Source organism: Pinus tabuliformis, chromosome Q (assembly GCF_031772625.1).
Source record: "Pinus tabuliformis cultivar Carrire ecotype Pingquan chromosome Q, CPIR1, whole genome shotgun sequence".
NCBI classification, from domain to species: Eukaryota; Viridiplantae; Streptophyta; class Pinopsida; order Pinales; family Pinaceae; genus Pinus; species Pinus tabuliformis.
Window position 1 is genome coordinate 351,448,905 of NC_142296.1, and position 27,660 is coordinate 351,476,564.

Here is a 27,660-nt window from a genome sequence, read left to right on the forward strand (position 1 = left end):
ATCATTTTGCATCCCTTTGTCTTGTGTCAATGATGTGGGATACATCATTGCCCTTCTTCGACATGGTCACTTCCTGTCGACTTTAGCTCATTATCTAGGAAGTTGACCGAGATATTCCCTTCCAGTACCTTAGAGCTTGCATGCCCTAATGACAAGTTCTTCGCACTCGACAACATGTTCACATCATTAGCTTTCAATCGGCTGATTTCACGGGTGTTAGACTTCAGTTCCTTTATTCACATTCCATAAATTGCGCTGATAGTACCTTGAGGACCATTTTCATTATTGGTGGTTTCTCTCACGCTTGTTAATAGTTCACATCATTAGTTGGTAATCAAATGATTTTCTAGCATGTTTGATGTCAACACATCTATTCACGTGTTAAAAATTGTACTTTTATTGGGTCGTGTTGGAGCACAGGACCCTAGGCTCAGATTACAAAAGTCTAGGTTGCAAGGGAGTGTGACATGATTGTGCTAATATGCATGTCTCTTTCAGATGGGTGGCTATGACCATACCATGAGTTATCATATGTGTTCCTTCTCCTTATCAGATGGTTGCGACCATACCTTCGTTCTGATATGATCTTTTTTATCGGATGGTTGTGCCCATACCTGGATCCATTTACATGATCATTCTCTAAATGGATATGTCCATGCCATGATTCATGTATCATTTGACAAAGTTTTTAGTTATCTATATGTATCTGTACTTTCTTGCAGGTTTTCCGATAGAAAACTCCAGTTCCCTACACTGATTCATAACGCATTTCACCCCTCACTCTAGTTCAGCCTTCATGCTTTAGGGGGCATTTGTTACACAACATTTTTTCACTATCCATATATTCCACATTCCATGATCCTGGAGGACCTCCACAGTGAACCCTGCCTGCTTTCCTTTCATCAAGAAACTCCCATTGTGTCCCTCTTCATGAGCAGAACAATTCCCTTTTGCATCATTTCCCAAAAATCTTTTGTTTTTCCTAGTTTACAAGATCGTTGCTAATGACCCTTGTCCTCCTCACACCGATATGCATGGATTACAACTATCCCTAGCACCAACTGGAGTGACTGAGCCTTTTTCCAGTCGTGTCGATCCTCTTTTGGATTTTTTTTTTAAATAAGGAGCAAAAAGCTTCCAGCTCTAGAAGCTTCATTAAAGAAGTCTGGTAAATGGTTAGGTTGGATGGAATCGAGGAGGTCAGTATGGGCTCCTTTCCCCTATTAGTATGGAACTACCTCAAGAGATAAGACCTTCTCCCATGAGAAGAGGAACCATCTCCCTTCCATCCATGCTATATAAACCTCCCTTTTTCCCAAGCACAAGCTAGTTCTGATTAGGCTCTGGTTGAAGTTTTTATTTTGGAGTAATCAGCAAGTTATTCATAGTTGTAACTTTGTACTTGTGTGTGAGGGAGAAGTGTGAATTTGGTTTAGTGTGAAGACTAAAGAGAAGAGCCTTAAAACTACCATTTTTGAGGCCATCATGGAATGCTAACATAAGTGTGTGGGAACCTGGTTTTGTCGGAGGAGAACAAAAACGTCAAGACAATGGTTCTAATCTCTTCTTCATTTAATATATATGCAACTATCGATTGATTTCCTACATAATATGTCCTCTCACATGTTTATGGATTAATGTTTCTTGACTTGTTAAGTAGGTTGAATACAATTTTCCTATTATCATGGTTGTTGTTTGTTGTTGTTTACTTGTTTCAGGTGCTCGAAGAAGGAAATGGGAGATAGCTAGAGCAAGCAAGAAAAGTCATCACCAAATGGGATAAGCGTACTAAGAGGTAGGCCCTCTTAATTGGTTCTAACCTAAGGAAATCTTCCATAGAATGTCTTGTTTGTGGTTAGAGCCGCTGTCGGGCTAGAGGAATTGTTTGTGTTCGCACTTAGAATTTTACTTCACCACAGACCAAACCATGGATTCCATAGGTTCATAATGGATCCACCCTGTACTGCTCTTTAGGAATTTACCATGATTCCAGAGGCATGCTCCCCCACCCAATCATTTTTGAGGGATTACAGAAACAACATTTCTCCACCCTCACTGGTTCAAGAGTTTCATAAAATCCTCTCCAGCTTTGAGGGACTCCAGAGAGCTACAATACCCTGAAAACCATAACTATAGGCATGGAAGATGACCCAGGTGTTCTTCCATTAACCAGTTGGGAAGCCATTAGGAGATTTTCATCACGGAGTTTGATTGTTTTCTATCCACAAACTACTCCTAACCCCTTTTATGGGAAGTGATTATTAGTGCAGTAAGTATGAGTTCCTTGTGATCCAGGGTAGATTTAACAAGGTCATGAGGGTTGGACACCTCAGTAAGGGACTAAGTTATTATTTTGGTGTATTCTTCTATTGCCATACATAACCCTTTTAACACAATTTTTGTTTGAAAAACATAGTTTGAAACAACCATTGGAGTAATAGAACTATTACACTCAGCCTTGGAAAGTTTGTAATCATTGAATTTTTTCACTACAAGTTGCCATATTTCCCTTATTGTGTCGACCAAGTAATGCTAAGTTCGGTCTCCTCTTTTCTTGCCACAATTCCCCAAATAAATTGTGCTCACTGCCTATTGGTTCTTCCTTTATCAATTTATTCTCCTTCTTCCTCTCTTTCTGATCAGGATCCTAGGGGGATTCCCCCAAGATTTGAAAAATTGCAATGCCAAAAAGAAAATGAGAGAACAAACAGTAAATAAAATGACAAAGAAACTTTTATTAAAATGAAGAATAATTGTAAAAGCTACATTGTGGTGGACAAATTGTCCTTTTACAAAATGTGACTTGTTACTTATAGTATTTTTCAGTTATAATACAACGGGTCAATTCCATCGTTGGATGTCACAATACCATGGGAAAATTCCATTGGTAAATGATTACCATGGGTGGATGGAACTTACAATACCATGGGTGGATAAATACCATGGGTAGATGCCACTTACTATACCATGGGTAAATTCCATGGGTGGATGAATACCATGGGTTGATGCCATTTTATATTCAAATCATTCCTCCCTCATTAAGAAGTAATGTTCCCCATTGCATGAAGTTCCCTCCTGCGAATCCTTTGTTGAATATGAAGAGCCACTAAAGAGAAGGGTTTTATGTGGTTAACCCATACACATGATGAAAAAATATCTGAGGATAGAGATACCCTGTAATGCTTGTGACCAACTATGAAACTGACAGTGTGCAGCCTAGGAAATGGACTTTGATGAACTGTGGGTTTGTGGATGACCCATAACTATGAAAAACAGAGATCCGAGGATAGATATGCCCTGTAATGCTTGTGACCAGCTGTGATACTAACAGTGTGCGGCCTAGCAAATGGACTTGGATGAAGTGTGGGTTTGTGGATGACCTATTGTTATGACACTATACCAATAGGTGTCATATATCATGATTGACTTGGCTTAGTAATGAAATATGTTCATACCTTTACTTGTTGCAAAGGTTTTCCATATTTGTAAAAAAATAAAAAAATTAAAAAATTAAAAAAATGTAAAGAGGGTATACCCTAAAAGAAGTATCAGAGGGTAAAAAGAATAAAGAAAAGGTCAAAAAAATGAAAGAAAATGAACCCCAACAAAAACAAAATGCCATGAAAGTGTGCAAGACCAAATGCCACTGCTATTTTACTTTGTAGAATAATAATTGTGTGCAACTTGTTACCTGTGCCATAATCCATGGTAACCAAATAGCTTAATCTTGGTTATTCCATGTTTTCAATTTCATGTTTTAGATATAGAGAATAAAGATCTGACCAAACAGTTTAATCTTGATAGATAAGTAGATAGGTAGAGTGAATAAAAGGAGCTCAACAGTTTAATCTGAGCCCTTGGATGTAATAAGTGTAGACTTAGATAGGCATCACTATGTAAAAGAAAATAAAGTTTGAAAAGGGTTTGCCAGTCTAATTACACCCTGATAAGGAAGTGAAAATGCTAGGGTAAAGTAGGTAGGGTAAGTAGATGATGGTTGCAGAATAAATGTGTGGTGAATGTTAAGTTTAAACACTTAAATATTTTACTTTCATCACTAGGCAAAGGCATGTATCACATGGAAAGGCACATCAACATTCAAAGTCAAAATAATTAACTTCCCTACTCATCTCCCTAAAATCTTCACTAATTCCCCAAGTGCTAAAGGTAATTTCCAAAGTTAGAGGGGCTCAAAGAATTTCTTTGACTTTTGGAGGGACCGGACCCTCAGCCCAATAATTGGAAATGCCTAAAGTACTTAAGTCCCTTTCATCAACATTACCCCCCCATAAGATCACTCATTCCTTTGATAAAACTTTTCCTAAGTAAAATCCTATTTTACTTAGGGAAATTGAAATAAATCCTCATAAAAACCCTTTTATACACTTTAGCCTAAGTCAATATGTTATATGATGAAATACTTTCAGAAAAAATTGGACTTAGCACTTTCCCATTCATTTGGTCATATTAACCATTATTGTTTTATTATATAATTCCCAAATAAAAGAAAATTACCCATGCCTATATTATTATATTATGCAAAACCCCAAATTATTACATATCCCACCGCGATGGTTAAGTATAACCTTAAAACAAATAAAAAATGGGATTAAATAAATAATCTGTAGTTGATTAAGAACCGAATCCCGCCACCATTTAATGAGGATTAATTTAGTCATCCAGAGTAATTAAGAACTCTCCCAACCAATCAAATCACCCCCGATATGATTAACTCCTTTAATTAATATCAGGCCCGCCCCCATTATCCATTAGTCACGTCATTACCCTGACCACCATCCGATCAGATCCTTTAGATCCGACTACCTTCGCTCATATCGCGTGGGCCTTTTGGTCAACCTTTAGCACACGATGTGAGCGGTTTCATGAATAGTGCTGATGCTACGTTGCGGAAGATGTATGGAATTGCACTGCTCCCCCCCAAATACCACTTACCCAACAAAAGCGGTGTGATGAAACTTGCTTACCACCTCCCGCTAATGACAACACGTCAAGTCGCGTCCCCGCTAATGCCACCTATTCGTATCACGAAACCCGCCAAAAGCTTTAACTTTGCATACAAAATAAAGTTAATCTATTTTCCGTCCTTATTCTAAAAACTCATGCATGCAACGAGAACATGAATTCGACTAGCTCGTATTCCAACCATCAACTACCCCAAAAATTGTAGTCTGACACCACTCCAGTCCACCATTTGCACCTAGTGAACCAACAGTCCATTGCCAATCACTCCATAAACAACTATTTACCAGTTTCCTTTCAGAAACCCTATAAATACTTAACTTCCTATGTGATTACATTGAAAACCCCAAAATTCAGTGTAATTTAGTTGCGGAACTTAAAATTAAAGACTCCTAGGACCCTCTGTTTTCACCAACTTTACTCGAAAACCCCATTTCCATCTCTGAATCCACAAGAACTAGAAATGGAAACCCTCGTAGCCCTCAATGTACCTCCTATCACTACTCCTCATAGAGATTTGGATTATCTTCCCTTAGAAGATAAATATTTTCAAAGAAAAGACCTCACATTTGATGACTCCCCCTTGAAACTGCATTGTAAATACTGGAACCTTTACCTCAATAATGTTGACAATATTGGTCTGTGGGAATCAAATCTCCCAAAGTACGAATTCCCTTCTGTGCACATTTTCCCAAACATTGTTCACCAGTGCCATGCCAATTATGACCCTAATCTTAGAGTTGTAATGTCCCCCAACTAGCAAATCCTTTTTACCATTACAACAGACTTTTGCTTATCTGACTATCTTCACCGCTCGCTAGCCCCCTACTGCCAAGTATGACTATGCTACATTCATAGCTGACAAAATACATGATTAGTTCATGAGATTAGAAAATGAGAAAGTGTTCAAGTATTCCACAGTCTTGTATCACCTCTTCCTATATTGCAAAACTGAAAAATTCCCATTATCTATGAATAAGCTCGATACCAGAGGTAATCCCACACAAGTCGTTTTCTGGACTTCCATCTTTGATTACTCATACACTTCTCCCTATTCATATAATGAAATCATAGATCAATTTTTCTATCCTATAACCACTATGCTCACAGGACATCCTCCCCCAAGAATCAGTGATGATATCAAGAGAATCCTTCAACTGTCAGAGTAGTACAAGATAGGTGACTGGTACTTGTACCAAAATCACACTGAGATCTGAATATATGGTTGTGAACTCCCTCCTTTCAAGCTGCCTAAGTATGTTCCTATGAGATTGTTTTCCCTGGAATATTACAGGCAAATGTTAAACTCTGAGCAAATTCATTTCACCAAGGAAAGGAAGAAAGACCAATTGAGGATCAAAGACCACTTAGGCCCATTTGTGTGCAACAATACAAAAGCGGGGAAAAGAGTAGAAGAAATTATAGAAACAACAATGATACTAAAGAAAATGTTTGCTTGGATTTATTACCCTCATAGGTTCATCAGTGACAGGAGGGTAAAATATAAGCTATCACTCCTACATCCATCACAGAATCCCTGAGATAGAACAATACGCCAATTTAAATGAATGGAGAGAAGGGACCTTGATAGAGGAAGATAGTGATAAAGTTGAAGTTGAGAATGTAATGAAAGATTTGAAGAGACTTGACTTGGACACTTTTGTATAGGTGCCAGCTGAAACCTCTCCAAAGCCAACACAAGAAACTAGTGCTCCCATAGTAGAGCCATCACAGGAACAAACACAGGAAACTAGTGTTCCTACATTAGAACAAATAGGACAACCACAAGTATCAGAATAGCTAGAGGTATCAGAGCAGCCTAAAATCTCAGAAGAAAGAGCTCCACCACAGCCACACTTAGCTCCTACAAATATGGGAAATCCCCCAGTAGTGCAGACTCCTCTAAATGAGGAAAAGAACTTGAAAAGAGATAGGGAAGTAGCTACCCCTTCTAGCAGACCTACAGATCAAACCTTTGCTAAGAGGCAAAGGTTGAATCCTTATTCAGAGGAAGAGTTCATTGGAGAAACTACAGGGAGCATGAGAAAGGAAGGAACAGATAGTTTACACATAGGTGGGACACCCTCAAGTTCATAGAGGCAAGAGCTAGAAAGACAACAGAGTATAGAAGTTTCATCTATCAGGTCTTCTTCAGAGAAAGTTATAGATATAAAGGGAAAATTCAAGGAGATAAAGACAAAGAATGAGTAGCTGAAGGCCCAAGCCTATGCTTAGTGTTTAAATATGGCCCCTACAAATCAAACCAGATTGATGTTAGATTTTGACATCAAAGAAGGAAAAATGCAAATGAGCTTTCTAAAGCCCACAGTGCTGCAACCAAAATCTTTGGTAGATTATCTTAAACTGACTTGGAAGTCATGGCTAAAGACATCCACCTAATAGACCAGATAGAATTACACAAAAAAATAGGAGAGATAGTCTATTCTACGCTGACTATCAAGGAAATGATGTCACATAGGTTGCAGAATTCACTCAGCAACACTACTGCCCAATTGCAACTAGAAAAGGCCTCCTCACAGGCAAAAGACAATAGAATCAAATCATTGGAGGAGTTGATTATTGAGTTGGGCTATGACCCAAAGGATGTCAAGGCAGTAGAGATCCTAATAAAAAAGAAAAATGAAGATATAGCTACACTTAGGAAACAATTGAAATTGCCACCGCTCATTCACCCTCAGACTGCTGAAGTGATTGAGAAGAAAATGAAGAAGAGCTTATGGACTTGGTCCTTAAGCTAAATGAGCAATTAAAAGAAACAGAGCATGAATTAGAGAAAGTAGTACAGTCAAGGTAGACTGAGTCGACCACATAGCCCCAGACTGTAGTGCCTATAGTTTCAACAGTAGTCCCTTCTACACTGGCATTAGCTTTAGCACCAAATAATCCTTTAGCAATAGCTGCACCCATAGAAGTAACAGGTACATCACAGACAGTTACACCAACACAGAGTACATAAGACTTAATCAAATGCATGGAGGATATGAAACTCCAAGTCACAGAACTACAGAAAGTGAAAGAGAAATTCACTACTTTGGAGCAGAAATATGAAATATAAAAAATCAATTATGCAGAAGAGACAAGGAAAAACAAAGGCTTAACCCAATAGATTAAAGCACTGGAGAAAGATGTTACATTTGAAAAGCCATTGACAGAGATCAGGAGGATATTGTGGACCAATATCATTGATTCCATCAATGATATTTGGTCATCAATTCAAATTATTTTTGATCAAGTTGATTTGGTTAAGCCTGCTCTTGAAGAAGTTCGAAAGACTAGAGAGGAATTGGGTAGAAAGCCTAAAGAGGCAATCTAGTTAATCAATTTTCTAAATAGTAGAAACATACAACAGCTGGAACAATTAAATATTGAGGACAGAACTACTACCATCCTCAAAATAAAGAAAGTATTGACCAAAAAGAATCTAATGCAAGGCCTGGAACGCAGATGTCTAAGCATGCAGGAAGATATCGATGAGTTCATGAGGAAATTTGGCATCTTACAAAGTAAAGGACTCCCAATTCCTTTAGTCATCAATGACAAGCTAATGGTTCAGATAGACTACATCAACAAGTTGCATCAGCAAGCTAATAGTTAGGCCAGTTCATCTGCAGTCAAGGCATTGCCCACAGGGAAAGTTCTCTATGATGGTTTGGAGAACCTTTTTTACATTGAACATGAAGTGAAGCACCTATTCCCAGTGCAACCCAATTTTGTGAAATATACTAAAGCAAATGAAATCTACAGGAAGCTGACAAGGACAAGAATACCAAAAGATGATTGGTGGTCCAGCATGACTAACATCCTGTAAATTACCATGACTTAAGTGAGGTAAAGAGAAATAATTACCACAGTAAATTTTGGTAAAAAGGGTGAAAAATAGTGAACAAGGAAAGAGTATCAGATACAGGTGAAAGAGTATCAGTAAAAAGATAAAATCAGATGTCCAGCACAGAATTACTAGCACGATAGTAAGATGCACATTCACAGGACCTACCTCCAGCTCCTTCAACAAAAATAGGGACAGTAACAATCAGTTCACATTCTGTTTCTACATTCGAGACCATCTGTCTCTATATTCATGTAAAAGATATTTAGTTTTCCTAGAATATATCTCTCTTAGTTAGGAGATATTTTGATGTAAACATTTGTATAAATACTTCCTCATTCGAAGTATTGAGGGTGGATTCTTAGACATTTATGTAGACAATTTACTTTTGGAATTGAAGTGTTGTTGAAAAACTTTTGTATGGCTGGCTGGAACAAAGTAATAAAGCAAAGGACTTTTACAAGATACCTGTGTCAAACGAGAAACAAATAAGTATTCTATATCTTGTGTTTTTACAGTTTTTCTAGTTTAATAAATATTCATATGTGTTTCATATCTGAATGATAAATGAAAAGTTATATTTCAGAAAGAGCTTTACTGCATTCTGTCTTCAAATCATTTATTTTTCTTAATGTTTTCTTCTAGACTATTATAGGTAGGGAATTCTTAAGTGCTCCCTGCTTTCATAGTTTATCACTGTGACCATTTAACAAAGAATACTTAATTGCTTTTTGTTAATGAGAACCCACTTTCACTCATATTGGACCCTGTTGAAGGATTCTCAGGTGCCCTTCCTCCCTGTTCAGGACCACTTCACCCATTTTAAGCTATCATTTGTCTTTTGTTTAGCTATCTTGCCCTGTGAAACTCTCCTTTGTTAAATCAACCTGATCTAGTTAAGCCATCATCCTGTTGACTGCATAGCCCAATGGCCTGAAATACCTTGTTCTATCCATCTGCTCCTAAATTCCACCACCAAACAAGATCAAAACCCCCCAAGCTGTCATAACTAGCCTAATATCCCAAAAAACAAAGCTAAATCATAAAGAGAGAGCCCTCTCTGAGTATAGGTTGGCTAGAACCTGTACTTAAAAGATTGGTTTGTGGTTACCTTGGAATCCTTTCCTTCTTCCAACAACTTCAAGGAAAATCTTAGTGATAACACCCATAACCATGAAAAATGGAGATCCAAGGATAGAGATACCCTATAATGCTTGTGACCAACTGTGATACTAATAGTGTGCAGCCTAGCAAATGGATTTTAATGACAAGGATTTTGTATGATTGACCCATAACCGTGGTGTTGGTTTTTGATGAAGTAGCAGGTGCCTACATAGCGTAGGGTGGGAGGGAACATCTCCAAAGAACCCAAGCCAAATGCTTCTATGCTGAAACTGATGAATGTGAAGCAAGAAGCTACTAAAGTGGGGTGGGAGGGCACGTCTCCAAAGGGAACCCACCCTAAATTTTGCTCCAAAATTAAAATGGACATAACCCAGAATATTTATTATAACCTATTTTTGGAAATATAAGGACCATTTTTCATCTTCCCATGTGTTGGAAATCCTTATCTGGAAACTATAGAATCTCAGATTCATGCTGCTACTTTTCTATCATCACAAAAGTTTTGAAAAAATCACTGATTTTAAATCAACGATATCTCCCACATCTGAACTCCAATTCGACCCAAGGTTTTTTTGAAATTGAGTGATGTTTTGAGAGGAGCTCAAATATACAATAAAGTTTATGAAATTATGCACCAAAATTGCAAAAAAATATAGGAGAGTTGTCGTCCAAAAATTGTCGTCATAAACATTTCTGTAACATAGCTAATGTTAAATCAACGATATCTCCCTCATCCAAACTCCGATTCGGTCGATTTTTTTTTGGAATTTGGGCACTTTTTGATAGGGAATCCAAATGTCTTATTTTTTTCATAAATTTGGTGCCAAAATTTTTAGATCTAATCTGAAAATTTGCCACCCAAAAAATTCCTTCAAGAAAATGAAAAAAGAAAATTTCTTCCCTCTTGGCCCAAGAAAATGATCTATGGATGACGCAGCACATGCCTTAAGTTTGTTGAATATTGCTACAAAATTTGAAATTGAAATATGCATCAAACCCTCATTCTCATGGAATGATAACCTACTCTGATACCACTGATTCGAATCCTGGGGGGAGGCCCCCAAGATTTTAAAAATTGCAATGCCAAAAAGAAAATGAGAAAACACACAGTAAATAAAACCACAAAGAAATTTTTATTAAAATGAAGAATAATTGTAAAGGGTACATTGTGGCGGACAAACTTCCCTTTTACAAAATGTGACTTGTTACTTATAGTATTTTTCGGTTACAATACCACGGGTCAATTCCATGGGTGAATGAATACGATGGGTGGATAAATACCATGGGTGGATGCCACTTACAATACCATGGGTAAATTCCATGGGTGGATGAATAACATGGGTGCATCAATACCATGGGTTGATGACATTTTCTATTCGGATCACTTTCCCCTTCTCTCATTCGCTTCCTCTCATGATTTCCTTGTTCCTTTCTTGTCCCAATTTGCCCCTTTTCCACTGCTCGCATCTTCCTTCCGGTTAGTTAGTCCTTGCTTCTCTAGCCTAATCCATGAAGGCTTCCTAGGTTATTGTTGGCAAATTATTTCCTTTGGCTACCATGTTTACTTCCATTTGGCCTCTCCCTAGGGTTTTTTCTAGAATCTAGCAAGGTGTCCCAAGTGTTCCTTCTACCATGTGCCAAAACCCTAAAAAAAATCTCTAGTTGTGAGTGCTTGAGGAGTCCTTGGTTGCATGTGGATTTCCTTTGCAAGCATCCCCTGGTTTACTAGGTCTAGGTATTCCCTTCCCTTCTCCATAGGTCTTTGTATTCCATTCCCTTCTCCATGGTCCAGATTTGTTATGTATAATAGTTTTGCATTATGCCTTGAATTATGTAGATCCCCGCCTTGAGTATTTTATATGGTTCATCTTTACACCCTGATTGTTGAGTGCCCTCTAATGTATACAAAATTGGACTTAAGGCTTCATGAGTTAGCGAAATTAATAATTATGCATGGTCCCTTAAGAAAATACCAATATGTTAGTTGTTTAGACCTTGTTTGGTGCACATTTTTAAGACCCACCAAGACTTGCGAGATGTCCTTTATGCTTTGATCTTTTTTTATGGTGGTTGGTTCCGTCATTACTATTCATTCTTGTTGACCAATGATCTTCATGCTATTTGGTCCTTGAACGATTGGCTTTCCACCTATCCAAGATAGCATGTCCACCTCAGCCTAGGAACCTCAGTCTCTAACTCAATTTGTTTTTTATAGTTAAATTTTCTTTTTCAATGTTTATGATAACAGGGAAATGTGACTGGGGATATTACAGTCACTTTCATGTAATTCTATGGTCTAGAAAAAAAAATGGAATTTCATAGCTTTTACAACCTTTATGATAGAATCTATCACATTTGATTTAGTCTCACACTTTCCTAGCAACACCAAACCAAGCTCAATCATGTCTCTGAGAAAAGGAAGCTAAACTATAATATTTTTAGTCCTTGTATGATATGTTTATGATCTACTAAATGTAATGGCACTTTGACTGCAGAAATTTTTTTCACATAATATTCTTTATAGCTTCGTTGGTAGCCCTTGTAATAGCAATGTCTTCATCCTCTTCACTTGACAAAGCAACAATAGACTACTTAGCCATCTAGTTGATGGCTCCACCAAAAAAAGTCAAATACACCTGTAGAATTTTTGCTATATACATCTCTATCCTAATCAAGATCTATAAAATATCATAAATATAATTATTCATTTTGATTTTTCTTCTGACATAAAACATAGTCCTTGGTCTCCTTCAAATACCAAAAAATGATTTTCACAGTGACCCAATGCTCCTTCCTTGGATTAGACATAAATAGAATAACAACTCCCATTAAATGTGTAATTTCAGGCCTACATAAGAAACCCTACAAACTCAACATATGGAATATTTCCCATCTATTCCCTTTCTATTTTAGTCTTAAAACATATCTTTGGGGATATAGAGAAAGAAGAAGAACTAGATTTTCTAGAGATAGGTACAGATGTACCACTAGCAAAGGCAGGCATATCTACAAGTTGACTTTTGATGCCTACTATTGAGGTGAAGGTAAATAAGGTAGGGTGATTGATATGGCAAACAAAAGTCATGTCCACTATAATTGTTTACTAAGGGTGAGTTAGCAAGTCTGATGATATTTGCCTCTTTGGATTGGCTATCGGACATGCTAATGGAGAGGGATATACCTTCAATTAAGAGTTTGAGAGGTGATGATGAGGTTGGTAGATATGAGGACAAGCTAGTAAAGGATACAATTAAGAGCACAAGAGAGGTCACAGAGACACTACCTCTTTTTCCACTGATCTTAGAGAGACCAGGTAGAGAGGTAATGCCATCTTGGCTAGTGGCTAGATATACAGAATATATGGAGCTTAGGGAGAAAATTGATTAGGATCACACTATGAAGGATGAGACAAAATATAGGCTAGGAGAGGGCCATCCAATTACAAACTATATATACATCTCATATGTGGTTAGTATAGATAATATCATATTTGAATCTTAGTAGACCACATTTGTGTTCTTGCTAGGAAATTTGGCACCTACACTCATAGTGGCAAGGGAAATGGAACAACCTTCTACTTTATAGAAGTCCTTTTGTTCCATCTTCTACTTTGTAGAAGTCCTTTTTCCGAAGCCGATTGGACTCATTAGCATTGCCAAATTTCCAAATTTTAGTGGTACCATATTTGACTAGTATTCTTTACAAATTATTGATGCCAGGATTATCACTTATTGATCCCTAGACCTCTTCACCTAGTATTTTAGAAATGTACTCATCTGTTGACCTCACCATTATTGAAATTGAAATTTGAAATCACCCTTTTTTCATGCAAATTTCCCTAGATTCCAAGAGAGGTGTCTATAAAAGGATGACAAGGATCAAACAATTATTTCTTCATGTTCATAACATTAGTTTTTCAATGAACTTTGATTCAATTTTGCTTCACATGGGTTCATATGACTAGTGCAATTAACAAGGGTAGAAGGTAGGGAACTAATAATATTGTTAACGATGAGTTGAAGCACAATGAAATTCTTCAAGTAGCCTATTATGTTAGGAATTCCTCTAGAAAAAGAGTTCAGTGATAGGTATACTTCCTACCAAATTATTTTTCCATAGAAGAAGATTTTCCATCTTTGGCAGGATACCAGGCTCCTTGGGTAGAAAACCTGACAGACTATTTATGTAGAGATATAGATATACAAGTTTAGAAAAATTGCTAAGCCTAGGTGGATTGGTCCTGAGAATATATTTATGTAAAGTGCAAGTGATTTCAGTTTTCTTAATGATCCAGACGAAGGAGGGATTGTTCCAGAAATCCTCGTTTCTGTAAGCCCCAAAATAGTAATATTCTTATATTTTCCAAGTTCAAGAGGAAGTTCACCTTAAATGTTTGGATTCCCACCTCCACAAAGAACTTTCACGTTCTATATACTACCAATATCTGGTGTTATCTTCATTCTCCTCACTCAAATGGTTAGCAAATATAATATATAATTAAATCGACTAAACTGGAGCAATTGCCAATATTTGTAGGGAGGGTTCCTTCAATTTTGTTGTGGTTGAGAATAAGGGTCTGAAGATTCTTGAGGTTACCAATTTCAGACGGTATACTTCCTATTCATCTATTTCCACATAAATTTAACAACACTAAGTTTTTGTAATCTCCAATCTCTCTTGGAAGCTTACCAGTGAGATTCATCACAAACATTACAAGTGATTGGAGAGATTTAAGAATTTCAAATTGTGGAGGAACTTTACCCAAGAGTTCTATGGAATCCATAAAGATACCTATTATAGGTATATTTTGGCACATCACTCTCGACATTCAGATCAGTATAATTAGGGCTCATCAAACCCTAATTCAGTTGTTACATGCCCTAGAAAAGTCATCACATTGAATTCTTCCATCCATGAAAGTTTCCTAGCCTGAAGCCTTGTTGAAATGACTCCTTGGGACACCAGCGGAGCCTTGGTTAGGGGTAACTGCGCTGCAGAGTAGGCAGGCCAATTTAGGCCTGCATTGCAATGACTTAGGCCCTCTTTGACCTGAACTGGGTGAGATTGAGCAAAATTTGCATAGGGTTCTGGGAATATTCCTTGATTCTAGATCATTCTAGAAGGATGCCATCTCTTATCTCCTCCTATGAGCTCAAATTTGGATAGGCTAAGGATCAATTAACCTCCTATCCTCTCATCCCTTTCTCCATGGAAACTAACTCCAAGTTTGGAAGGCCATTCAATACCCTCATTTATGACAAAACCACCTCCATTTCCCTTTAAATTGAGCACTCATAATAGTGATAAAGGGGATAGAATATGAAGTTTGTAAGGAAACACTATTGGTTTAAGAATTGAGTTCATATCAAGTAATTTTATTTTGCTGGATTGGTGTGCTTTTGATGTGGCGAGGGTTGGACTGAAGCTGGATGAGTGGCACATGATCAAACTATATTGGGTGAAACTTTTCCTTCTACATTAATAAAGTGTTTATTCCTTTTCTCATATTCATGTCCATATCTATGATTATTATGTGTTTCAATGTATTCGATTCTATTGATTTACAGTAGATAGTTCATGTACGCTTTCATCGTTGTTGTTTCTGTTTCTGTTGACACAAGTACCTTTTGAGTGGATTCAGTTCTAGCGGAAGTGACAAGAGAAATTCAAAGGGGATTAAGGAAGAAAAAGACTACAAGTAAGTTTCTTCATCTCATATATCTATGCTAGGAAAAGGTTAAACTACTTTCTTTTTGTTGTTCTAAGTGTAGCTACCTACTTAGGGAAAATGTGTTTATCCATAGATGCAAAGTCCATATAACAAATTGGCGACCATATTGGGGAATGACTATCATTCTTGGTAGCTTAAACTCATCATATTACATGCTAGTAGACTTTACTTGACTTCATTGATCTTCTTTCAATGATTTTGAAGTGTTTTTGGTCAAAAAAGTGTGCTTGAATGTCTCTTGATTTGACTCTCTCGCACCAGCACAATGCTGGTCTTGACACAGTGCACTACAGAGCAACCTTAGCTTAGAGACAGTGCATTGTCTCCCACTCTAGCCTACGTTGATCCTTCATAGGCTAAAAGGCCCACCTTTGGTTTGATTTTTCTGAAGTTGCTTCTATTTTTGTTTGCTGAAAGATCAATGTTTTCTATGGTTTTGAAATAAATTTGTATTTCTCCTCCTAGCCCTACTTTGGCCTTGATTGTTTAGTGTTTCTTAAGTGATTTCTTTATCATTATCAATTCATTGTCAAAGTTAGTTTATGTTAATTAGTATTTTCTAAAAAAGAAGTGGTGTAAAGTCTTCATTTCTTTGAAAAAGGAACTTTCGTAAAGTCTTCATTTTTTGCGAAAAGTATTGATTGATTGTTTATGCATCTAGTTTCCTTTTGTTCATCTAAAAATTAAGGGAAATGAAAAGAAAAACTTTCATTATGCATTTAGAGGTTTGTGTGTGCTTCTAGGAACAGTATAGGGAAAGTTGCATTAGGTATGCTCTTTGCTCTTTGTTAAAGATCTAGTTGCTCTATCCCTTACTAGCTATGATTTTCATTGTTAATTGAATGAAATAATGTTTCTCATGTTAGTTTCATTCTAGGAATTGCAAACATACATCACGTGGTGAACCTTGAAAGGAAAATTCTTAATAATATCAACTTAAAAGTTATCTCAATTAAAATAATGGAGCATTGTAACTTAATGCATAACATTTAGAGGTCTAGGCTAGAGACGTGTTCTAGTCTCGTTAAACACAGTAGCCGTCACTAATGGTCTGTGATACCTTCCAAATGTGATACCTCATTCCGCGTACGTAAGTATATCATAGCTCATCCACGTACCTTCGAGTATATAGGGTGATTTTATAGTACGAAAATTATAATGGAATGCTCTCACTGTGCAATTTCACATTAGACAGTGCTAACACGGATTGGGCCTCCATGTACTTTCGGGTATATATGGGAGGACTAAATTATGTTTCTATCCATCCTTAGCTAATCTATTTGGATACCTTGTATACTGTGATACATCAAACACAACATTGGTGGATATTTCCTGCACGTATGTTAAGTCCTTGGTTTACTGAGGTAGTATATTGCAGCTCACAGTTACTTGGTAATTCTTTTACCTATATTATCACTCTTTTGTTTTGTTATGTTATTTTGATTAAGATAAAATTAATTGACCATAGATAGCATCCTCCATGTCACTCCTTATTTTATCTTAGGTTAAGACATATGGCAACAACTTGAGAGTCCACCTATCAAGGAATTCCTTTTGATGGGAACCCTAGTCTTTTTCCTCCCATCGAAAATATTATTGCTCCTTATATGACTACATTTTCCCTTCCAAGACTTACCATTGGCTTTCCAGTATGGTTGTTCTCAACTTCCTTGGCCCCACAACTGAATATCCCTACAACTAGACAAAATCAACCTCAAGTTGATCCCAAAGTTGACCCTTTACCTTCTTCATCAGTTGTTTCTTCCTCTTCGCTTAGTGAAAGTATTGACACTAGTAACTAGGTGGATAAGAAGAAGAAGAAAGGGAACAAGAAGAAGAAGAAGAAAATTCAGCACGGGGCAACCAAGCAACCATTGCTTTGAATGCAACTTCTGATGAGAAACTGTCCGATAAGCCTCACAAACTTCGATATCCTTGCAAACTTTGTATGGGAGACCATCTTCTTCAAAATTGTTCTGGTATTCCTCATATCTTAGAATAATGGTCTTCTTGTTCACATCATCCTATGTCATCAACTTTTGTAGATCATGTTGGTGACACACCATCAACCAGTGGTAGTAAAGTTCATGGAAAGAAGGGTAAACTTAAGTTTCCCTGTAGGTTATGTGAAGGGAATCACCCCATTCACTTTTGTCCCTATCTAGATGAAGCCTAAAAAGTGTTGGATAACCATCCTGCTTCTCCGTAGCGACTTCCATTTGGTTACAGGAGACTCTCCCTTAATCCTTCACTAGTTGATAAAGTGACTGACCCAAATCAATCGTCGGTCAAACCCACTCTCTATGAATGTGAAGCCCATGAGTCTATACCCAACCAATATCAGGTCGAGGAAATAGATGACCTAATTTCACCTTCAGTTAATCATACCTTTCCTATAGGGAGTGAGTATCATACCACTCAGGTTCTTTTCATTTCATCATATTCCAATGAGCTTGGAGGAAACCCTCCTGTCCCATCAAGATAGGAGGAAAATCCTCCCATTATCGTAACTCAAGCAGGTATTACTCCTGTTCTTACAGTACCCCCTCCAAGTAGTCTGGTCACTTCCTTTGATTGGAATCGACTGGAAGGATGCCATCTTCCTTCTTATGCGCCTTTCCAGATGATATTACAGGTTTATAATATGATTGTATTTCGCACTATTATAGATGAAGGTGCATCTGTGAGTGTCCTTCCCTCCACTACTTGGCAGGTACTCAATCCACTGCCACTTGTGCCTGTTACCCATAATTTGTTGGATTTTAACAAAGGAACCAGTCAACCATTAGGGATCCCTCCTTTGTTTCTTATTACTTTGGGAGGAAAATTTGTTTATCTCAATGTGATGGCAGTCCTAGGCCGTTTAGATTACAATTTACTTCTTGGGAACAACTATGTTTATGACAGGAGAGCTATTGTTTCAACACTCTTTCGAGTGATGTGTTTCCTACATGAAGGCAGAATTGTCACTGTTGACTAGCTTTCATTTCCCGGTCCAAATACGGCTTCCAGTCAACCATCATCCCTAAATGGTCCTTTTGTCCCAATGGCATCTTCCATGCCAATGTTAAATTATGTGGCAACCCGTTCCATTCCTACATCAACTGACGATCAATTTCGTGATGTTGTGCATTATGTACTGGGGGCATTGGAACCAAATCTCTCTAATGGATTCCTTGCTACATATCCCTTCTAGAGAATTGTTCTCCCATATGATGAGAAACTCTTGGAACTCATTACCTCTTATGGGTCGTGATCAAGTAATCATGAGGATAGTTAATTTACTATGTCAAACTCATTAAAAAATGAAACAAGGCCATGAACATAGTTCTCTGTCTTGTGTCAAGCTCATTAAAAAACAAAACAAGGAATGTGAGGATAGTTCTTTTACTATGTCAACCTCATTAAAAAATGAAATAAGTCCCATGAGGATAGTTGCTAGTCTCGTGTCAACCTCATTAAAAAATGAGACAAAGGGCATGAGCATAGTTCCTTATCTTGTGTCAAGCTCGTTAAAAAGGAAACAAGGAATCACAGCATAGTTCCTTGTATTATATCAATCTCATTAAAAAATGAGACAAGAAATCTGAGAAGAGTTCCTTGTCTTGTTTCAAGCTCATTGAAAAATGAAACAAGGTCTCCTGGAGCAAAGTTCCAATTCGAGTCTTTGATTAGATCTCGTAAAATCCTAGTCGAGTCTTTCACTTGATTTTGTAAATGAACCTTCATTTCATCCACCTAATAGCCACGAGTATTCTACTTAGGTGAATGAAATGAAGCTTGGGGGGCATGCACCTAAAATTGAGTCATCATGCTGGGGGCATGTAAACCAATCCCAAGCATAATTTTTCATTTCCAGCTTGTGTAAAAGTGAGATTGAATCCAAGAATATTTTTTTGTTTCAAGCTTGTGTAAAAATGAAACTTAATTCAAGCATAGTTCCCTATGGTTCAAGCTTGTGTATAAATGAACCCATCTCCATTTTAACCCTTGTGATTGTCATTCTATCAGTCTCTTCCATCAGATGAGCCTTCGCTTTTCTCCTTCCATTGTCACTATCTTATTGGCCGATCATACTCTTTCACTTGGTTTTTTAACCTTTTTGAGGAATAGTTGCAATGAGTGGTCTTATTAGCCAACCTCTTCACATAAATCAACATGTTTTGAGAAGTTCCAACATCACCAAAACCAGTTGCTATCCTAGACACCACTCATTCCTCTAAGTGAATTTCTCTTTAAGATCTTTCCAGACTCCTAAAACATGAAAAGATTGTCAGACAATTTTCCTTTTAAGCTTGTAAACGGATTGGAAACGACATCTACTCAGTATAAGTTTAACCCTTTTCCGAACTGAGATAGATTATTTACAAAAAGGGAATACGTTGATTGAACATGGTCAATAAGTTCTCTCTTGTATTATTTTATGCTTTTTGGGACTTGAGAGAAAAATTTATGAAAAAGAAGTCGTGGAGTTTTCTTTTTGTCCCTTTTCAAACTCTCTAAACATGAAAAGGACCTGGTTCTCATGGTCATTAAGCACATTAAAACATAAAATAGTGACAAACTTGTCCAACATGACAAGACCATGTTTCACCTTCACTAGGCTTGTTAAAACATCACATAGCAATGGATTCAGCCGAAGGGTGGAATTATACTACAAGCATATGTTATCCTCCTCAAGCTTGTTAAAAAATAAAGAGGTACAGGTCAGTAATGACTCGGGAAAATGAGAAAAGGGATAAATCACTTTATGGTAGCAATTCGATCTTGAACATGACACTTTCACTTCATCTCTGTGACTATTTGGGTTGGGTCATCTACTTGATGGTTATCATACCTATGGTCTAGCACACCATCCATCACTTTGGTTTTGGGTCAGTGATGCCAATTCATTTATTGTTGACAACATGTTCAAGAGAAGTCACTCAGCAAACTTCATCCTTTTGTTATGTGGAATTTTACATCTACCGATAAACACAATTTCGCTAGGTGGGTAGCTACACCTAGAACAACAAATTTAAAGCACTTAACCCTTTTCTATAGAAGATAAATAAGACAAGGGACCTACTTGTTATCTTTCACTTTCCCTTTGTCTCCTTTATTCGGCTCCCGTCACTCCTTCTCAAACTTAATCTACTCAACAAGTACCTGCAATAATAAATAGAGGAAAAAAACCAATCAAAGCAAGAGATCTATCTACTATAAGAAGATGAAATCAAAATCACTTACACATATATTCATTTCACATAAAGACAAGAATATGGGAAAAGGTGTAAACAACTTTATTAAGTAGAAGGAAGAATTACAACCATGAAGTCCGATCCATTGTCACTCCTCTAGCTTGAGTTCCAACCAACATCACATCAAAATCACAACACTCTGACAACATAACGATACTTGTGTAAAATCCCAAACCTCATACCAAAAGTATTTCCTTACAAATTCTCAAAGTCCAGCCCTTGATCACTTAGATGAGTGCTCAATTTATAGGAAAATGGTGGTGGTTTGGTCATAAATGAGGGTATTGAATGGCTTTCCAATTTTGTAGTTAGTTTCCATGGAGGAAGGTATTAGAGGATAGGAGTTAATTGATCCATAGCCTATCCAAATTCAACCTCATAGGATGAGATAAGAGTTGGGAATCTTCTAGAAGGCTCCAAAAGATAAGAATATTCCTAGAACCCTATGTGGATTTCACTCAATCTCGCCCAACACAAGTCAAAGTGGGCATAAGTGCTTTGGAAAGCACCCTAACATGGGCCTACCTGCATTGAAGTGCACTTACCCCTGACCAAGGCTGTGCTGGTCCCTCAAGAAGGCATTTCTAGAGGGCTTTAGGCCAAAAAACTCTCAAGGAAGGAGGCATTCAAAGTGTTGACTTATCTAGGGCATGTAGCAATTGAATTAAGGTTTAATAAGCCCTAAAAGTACTGATCTGAATGATGGGAGTGATGTGCCCAAGTAGATTTGTAATAGCTTCCCCCTAAATCATGAAGTTGAAAATGTTAATGTCGAGTGATATGCTTTACGATATGATGAGGAGGTTCCGTAGTGGATGGTGATCTCCATCGATTACAATAAATAATATCATGATATTTTGATTTTTTCTCATGAATTTTTGAGGAAAGGCATACCCATGCTCAACATATAAACTTTCATAGCATGTACATAGATAGTCGTCTATAGATATAGACCCATGATGGGATGACCATCAATGTAAATCCATTGTATGGATGAATTGGTACCTTCCTGAAATCGTAGCCCGGATGGATGAAACTAGATCTAGGGTCTTCTATCTCGTTAAATCATTCACTCAAGTATGAGTCTAACCATGTGAATATGTGATCTGAAGTTGAACATGGGAATACACCGTCTGATTACTAGCCAATGATGTAAGCCGTTAACAGACATGAGAGAACTCACCAATAATGATAACGATCCTCAAGGTACTGCAACACATTCTACATTGTGTGAATAGATGTTTTAATGTTGAACACCATACAAAGTCTTTCAGTTGAAGGCCAGTGATGTCAACCTATCGCCGGAAGTGAGAAACCGGCCATTGATGTATGCAAGCCTCATGGTACTGGAAGGGTGTTCCTAAGTCAACTTCTTGGATAAAGTGTTGATGTCGATAAGAAGTGACTCATCGCAAGAGGGCCTTGATGTATCCCACATCAACAACATGAAAAAAGTGTAATGATTTTTGGAGACGGAATGTGACTAAGGACACAAGGTTCAAGAATGGCAGTCATGAAAATGAAGGTTTATGAGTATTGCAAAGGATGAATTTAACTAAGTGACTTATCTTCGACATGTCAGTGACACTAAATGAATTTGCAACATTGACCCAAAATCAAAGTAATGGATGGTATGATAGACCAAGGTATGATGAACATCAAGCAGATCTACAACCAAACCCATGTAGTCACAGTGATGAAGTGAAAGTGTCATGTTCAAGAGTGACCTACTGCCGTAAAGTGGTTTACCCATTTTCGATTTTTCTTAGTCATTGTTGACCAGTACCTCTTTATTTTTATCAAGCTTGAGAAGGATAACATATTATTTTTGTATAATTCCACCCTTCAGGTGAATCCATCGGTATGTGATGTCTTAATGAGTCTAGCGAAGGTGAAACTTTGCCTTGTCATGATGGAAAAGTTTATTGCTATTTGATGTTTTAACGACTTTAACGAAAATGATAACTTGGTCCTTTTCATCTTTAGAGAGTTTGAAAAGGGACAAAAAGAAAACTCCACAAGTTATTTTCCGTAGATTTGTCTCTCAAGTCTGGAAAAGTGTAAAACAATACAAGAGAGAACCTATTGACCATGTTTGGTCAACGTATTCCCTTTTAGTAAGTAATCTATCTTAGTCCGAAGAAGGGTTAAAATTATACTGAGTAGATTTCGTTTCCAATCCGTTAACAAGCTGAAAAGGACAAGAGCTCGACAATCTTTTCATATTTTGAGAGTCTGAAAAGAGCTTAAAGAGGACTCCACTTTGAGGAACGAGTGGTGTCTAGGATAGAAACTGGTTCTAATGATGTTGGAACTTCTCAAAGCATGTTGATTTATGTGAAGAGGCTAGCTGGTAAGACCACTCATTACAACTGTTCCTCAGAAAGGGTAAAACAACCAAGTGAAAGCATATGATTGGCCAAGAAGATAGTGACGATGGAAGGGAAAAGAAACCAAGGCTCATTTGATAGAATAGGCTAATAGAATGGCAATCACGAGGGTTAAAATGGAGATGGGTTAACTTTTACACAAGCTTGAACCATAGGGAACTATTCTTGGATTCAATTTCATGTTTACACAAGATTGAAACGAAAAACTATGCTTGGATTTTGTTTCATTTTTACACAAGCTTGAAACAAGAAAATTTTTTCTTGGATTCAGTTTCATTTTTACACAAGCTTGAAATAGGAAAACTATGCTTGAGTTTAGTTTCATTTTTACACAAGCTTGAAATGAAAACTATGCTTGGAATTGGTTTACATGCCCCCAACATGATGACTCGATTCTAGGTGCATGCCCCCCAAGCTTCATTGCATTCACCTAAGTAGACTAACTGTGGCTATCAGGTGGATGGAATGAAGGTTCAATTATGAGATCAAGTGAAAGACTCGACTGGGATTTTATGAGATATACACAAAGAATCGAATTGGAACTTGCTCCAGAGGACCTTGTTTCATTTTTTAATGAGCTTGACACAAGACAAGGAACTTTGCTTAGATTCCTTGTTTCATTCTTTAACGAGCTTGACACAAAACAAGGAACTATGCTTGTATTGCTTGGTTCATTTTTTAATGAGTTTGACACAAGACAAGGAACTATCCTCATAGATCTGCTTATTTTTTTAACGAGGTTGACACAAGACCATGAACTATCCTCTTTTCCTCGTTTCATTCTTTAATGATCTTGACACAAGACAAGGAACTGTGCTCTAAGACTTGTTTCATTTTTTAATGAGTTTGACATAGTAAAATAACTATCCTCATATTCCTTGTTTCATTTTTTAACGAGCTTGCCACAAGACAAGGAGCTATGCTCATGGACCTATTTCAGTTTTTAACAAGGTTGACATAGTAAAAGAACTATCCTCATATTCCTTGTTTCATTTTTTAACAATATTGACACAAGACAGGGAGCTATGCTCAGATTCCTTATTCATGACCCATAAGAGGTCATGACTTCTAAGAGGTTCTCATCAGATGGGAGAAAAATGATCTGGAAGGGATACATAGCAAGGAATCCATTAGAGAGTTCTGGTTCCAATGCCCCCAATACATAATGCACAACATTAGGTATATTATCATTAGTTGATGTAGGGATGGAATGGGTTGCCACATAATTGACACGTGGTAGGGAAGATACCATTGGGACAAAAGGACCATTTAGGGTCCGTCAATTCATCAACTAGTGAAGGATTAAGGGAAAGTCTCCTGTAACCAGATGGAAGTCACTACGAAGAAGTAGGATGGTTATCCGACACTTTTTGGGCTCCATCCAGATATGGACAAAGGTGAATGGGGTGATTCCCTTCACATAACCTACATGGAAGATTAACTTTACCCTTATTTCCATGAACTTTACTACCACAAGTTGATGGTGTATCACCAACATGATATCTGGAAGCTGATGACATAGGATAATGTGAATGAGAAGACCATTCTTCTAAGATCTAAGGAATACCAGAACAATTTCAAATAATATGGTCTCAAATACAAAGTTTTCAAGGATATCGAAGTTTGTAGGGCTTATCGGGCGGTTTTCTCATCAGAAGTTGGATTCGAAGCAATGGTTGATTGGTTGCCCCCTTTTTGAATTTGCATCTTTTTCTTCTTCTTCCCTTTCTTCTTCTTCTTACCAACCTGGTTACTAGTGTCAATACTTTCACCAGGTGAAGAGGAATAAGGGGAGGAAGAAACAACTGACGAAGAAGGCAAAGGGTCAACTTTAGGATCAAACAGAGGTTAATTTTTCCCAGTTGTAGGAATATTCAGCTGCGGGGCCAAGGAGGTTGAGAAAAACCATACTGGAAAGCCTATGGTAAGTCCCGGAAGGGACAATGTAGCCAGATAAGGAGCATCAATATTTCTAAGAGGAGGAAAAGGACTAGGATTCCCATAAAAAGGAATTCCTTGATCAGTGGACTCCAGAATTGTCACCATATGTTTCAACCTAAGATAAACTAAGAAGTGAATGTGGAGGATGTTCTCTGTGGTCAATTAATTTTATTTTAATGAAAATAACATGACAAAACAAAATAGGGATAATCTAGGCAAAATGATTACCAATTAACTGTGAACTGCAGAATACCTCCCGGTGAAGCAAGAAGTACGGGTAGGCAATCTCCCCAAATGTTGTGTTCGATGTATCACAATGTACAAGGCAGCGAAATCAGTTACCTACGGATGGATAGCAACCTAAAGTAGTCCTCCTATATATACTTGAAAGTACATGGAGACCCAATCCATGTCAGCATTGTCTAATGCGAAACCACACAGTGAGAGCATTCCTTTATACTTTACGTATTGTAACACCACCCTATGTACCTGAAGGTACATGGATGAGCTATAATATGTTGAAATATGTGGAATAGGGTATCACACTAGGAATGTATCATGTACAAGTTAGTGACAACTGCTATGTTTTACAATGTCGGAACACATCTCTAGCCTAAAGCCCTTAAATGTTATTCATTAAGTTACAATGCTCCATTAGGTCAAATTGAGATAACTTCTAAGTTGATGTTCTTAAGAATTTTCCTTTAAGGTTCACCACGTGATGTATTTGAAATTCGTAGAATGAAACTAATATGATAAGCATCCTTTTCATTCAATTTGAACAATGAAAACCTTAGCTCGTAGGGATAGAGAAATCATATTCTTTTAATAAAAGAATAAAGAACACATCTAATGCAATTTCCCTAAACCATTTGTATGAGCACACACAAAAATTTTCAATGCACAATGAAAGTTTTTCTTTTCAATTCCCTTAATGTTGTGATGAGAAAAAGGAAACTAATGCACATAAAATCAATCAATCTTTTTTCAAGAACGAAGACTTTATGACAATTCCATTTTGAAAGTAATGAAGACTTTTACGACACTTTCTTTTGAACAAAGATTAATCAATTATAAACTAACTTTGACAATGAATTGATAGTGATAAAGAAATTATTTAAGACACACTAAAAAATCAAGGCCAAAGTAGGGCTAGGAGAGGAAACACAAAATGATCTCAGAAGTACAACAATCATTAATCATTCAACAAGAAGAAATAGAATGCAATTTGGGGAAAATTAGGTCAAAGGAGGGATTTTTTTACCTAAGAAGGATGAGTGCAGCCTTGAATGTGAGACATTGCACTTTAGAGCACTGTCCTCAAGCCAAGGGTTCTCTACAATGCTCTTTCTCTTGACCAAACCTCCGCTAATGCCAGAGAGGCCATGCTAGGTGCTTTCAAGCACAATTTTTACCAACAAACGCTTCAAAAAGGTTGAAACAAGTTCAATGGAAGTAGGTAAAGTCCACTAGGGTGTAATAGGATTAAGGTAAACTACATAGAATGATGATTGTTCCCTAGTATGGTCACCAATTTTTTATGTGGAATTTTGCATCTACAGATAAACACAATTTCCCTAGGTGGGTAGCTACACCTAGAACAACAAATTTAAAGCACTTAACCTTTTTCTATAGAAGATAAATAAGACAAGGGACCTACTTGTTATCTTTCACTTTCCCTTTGTCTCCTTTTTTTGGCTCTCGTCACTCCTTCTCAAACTTAATCCGCTCAACAAGTACCTGCAATCATAAACAAAGGACAAAAACCAATCAAAGCAAGAGATCTATCTACTATAAGAAAATGGAATCAAAAGAATTTACACATATAATCAATCATAAAGACAAGAATATGGGAAAATTTGTGAACAAATTTATTAAGTAGAAGGAAGAATTACAACCATGAAGTCCGATCCATTGTCACTCTTCCAGCTTGGGTTCCAACCAACATCACATCAAAAGAACAACAATTTGGCAGCATAATAATACTTGCTTACAATCTCAAACCTCACACCAACAGTATCTCCTTACAAATTCTCAATGTCCAGCCCCTGATCACTTAGATGAGTGCTCAATTTATAATAAAATGGTGGTGGTTTGGTCATAAATAAGGGTATTGAATGGCTTTCCAATTTTGGAGTTAGTTTCCATAGAGGAAGGGATGAGAGGATAGGAGGTTAATTGATCCATATCTTATCCAAATTTGACCTCATAAGATGAGATAAGAGCTAGGAATATTCTAGAAGGCAATAGAAGATAAGAATATTCCCAAAACCCTATGTGGATTGCACTCAATCTCACCCAGCGTAGGTCAAAGTGAGCCTAACTGCTCTGGAAAGCACCCTGACATGGGCCTACCTGCATTGAAGCACACTTACCCATGACCAAGGCTACGCTGGTCCCTTAAGA